Below are 2,354 nucleotides of genomic sequence, written 5' to 3'. Positions count from 1 at the left end.
CGCTGCCACTGGCTTCGGTTACATCCACGACCAAGGGAGTTTTGTTTGTTCTTCTCTGCTCTTTTTCTTTCTCCCACTCAGCTGGTGTCTGATTAAAATTATTTCCCAGTAGATGTTCTTACATGCAGGCTTTGAGGTGTTTCTGCCTTCTACTGGGAGAAGGAGGGAAGGTACGTATAACCAGTCTGGATCCCCACCCTAAAAACTTGGGCTGGTCTCAGTGAAATGCTTGACAAGATCATCATTGCTCCCAGGTAAAAACTCAGGGACACACCCTTCTGCCAGCTGAAAAGCTGCTCTCTATGGGGGTAGGATGTGCCTCTCCTCCACTGAAGGCAGGGAGTCAAAGTGAACACAATATGGGGGCTAGTGTTCATGCTGAGGACTTCTTGGCTGTTTAGAGGTTTGCTCCTCATCAGATTAATAGAGCAAGTATGTTTAGAGTGTCTGCATCATTCATAGGCTTGTACAGTTTATGTTCAGAGCCAAACCCTCAGGTCACAGTAGAAAATTATAAGCTTTTCATTTTAGTAGATGTTAGGAAAGATGCAGCGATTTCCTAAGTTGTTAATAGAAAAAAGTTGCTAATGATCAGTGAGGTTTTTTTTTTTTATAGCATTTCCAAACAGACAAGACATAACTCTTACCCTCATTTGGTTCTCTGTGACCTGTCTAAGTCCGGGGAGGCCTCCATCTTCCCTCTATGGATTTTTTACTCACTCTTTAACCTTCTCCTCTTTGAGAGCCTGTCCTCTGAAAACACAGTAAAACAAACTTAAAAATTTAGCCAAGGTAGATTTAAAGGAAACAACCACTGCCCCCAGTCAAAATCCTGTTGAAGTCCAGTGTTGAAATTCTAATGAGAACACGGAAGATGCACTTCAGGTAGGTGGGTTAAAAGTCAGGCACAGTTCCCAAGCACAGGGCCAAGACACTGCACAGAGAGCCAATTAGAATACAGGGAAAGGCTGCCCACACATGCAGAGCTGCAAGAGCCAGAGCTTAGCAAGAATATTGACCCATACCAGGCAACGTTCAAAAATTCTCTTGGGAGATCTTCACTTAAATACTGTCTCAAGAACCCTGTTGGAGCTGAATATCTTTGGGGTTTGCTATGGCACTCTGAAGCAAGACCTGTGTGATAGTATGTAGATTATTGTCAGAACATACTAAACATGTCTCAGAAAAGAGAGAGCTCTCTGGGGGCCAGTCTACAGAATGCTGTCATTTTGCTCTTGGTATGTGGTAACAGTTACTGGTAGTTTGAAATCTCACTTGGCTCACTGTACCACCCAGAGGGGTGGATGAAGGGGTTCTGTGTTTACAGTGAGTAAAGATGTTTGTGGTAGGGATTGGTTGGTGTGAATAAACATAGGAGAGGAGCTGACCACATTCCTCATTAGCAAATGAGAATGAGTCCATCTGTGACACTCCAAACTGTGACTTAGTTTGAATAAGGCATTAGAGGTGGATCATGTGGCTGGGGATGACAGAACCCTCACTGGGCACCCAGGACAGGAGGCCTGGCTCTAGTAGGCTGTCGGTGACAAGGGGATGTTCTTCCACCTGGAATTCTGGGCTTGATGCCAGAGAGTGCACGGACCTTCTTCATCCCTTGAATTATCTTTCCCTGAGCCCATCCCTGGCTCCACCTTAACTTAAGGCCCTATTCCAACAATGCCAACCAACCAGATGGTTTGGGGGACCAGCAACTTATCTAGCAGCTTTCTGGGGTGGAGGTAGGGTGGAGCCCCAATCTTTCTGAGTGGTGGTAGTCTAAACAGGAGAGCTAGCTACATCAAGCAGAGTGGAGAGAGCGCTTATGAGTCATCATTTCTCTTTTTTTTGCCTCTTTCCTTGTCTTTTCAGCTTTCTGTGAAGTCTACGTTTCTACAATGCAGAGCTATTCTCCGCTCTGTAGAACACAGCGGCTACTGACTGTTAACTGCCTACTGAGCGTTTGAAATGGGACCAGTGCAAGTGAGGAAGTGCATTGATTTACTTAGTACGAGGTGTAATAAGCATTTGTACGTGTGTGCTACTTTTGTTCCTGTTTCCAACTAGCAAAGCTTCTTTACATAGCCCAAGATGGCCTTGAACTTAGTGTCTCCTCGCCACAGCTCCCCTAGAACGGGGCTTGCTGCTGTGTTCCACTATATCCGCTTTCCTTTTGGTTGCCTTTCCTTTCAGAAATTCCATGAATTGTGGGCCCAGACCCCTTTCCTGACTGTGTGCTGCTCCCATGTCCTGAGGTGGAGGAGAGAAAATATCTTGAAGTGGACTGTGTAGTTCTTCTTTCCTCTCTTTATGCGTTTCCAGTTCCCTCAAGAGGCCCCTTCTCTGCAGCCCCTTCC

This window comes from Arvicola amphibius, chromosome 5 (assembly GCF_903992535.2).
Source record: "Arvicola amphibius chromosome 5, mArvAmp1.2, whole genome shotgun sequence".
Classification (NCBI taxonomy): Eukaryota; Metazoa; Chordata; class Mammalia; order Rodentia; family Cricetidae; genus Arvicola; species Arvicola amphibius.
Note: the sequence above shows the minus strand (reverse complement) of the source record.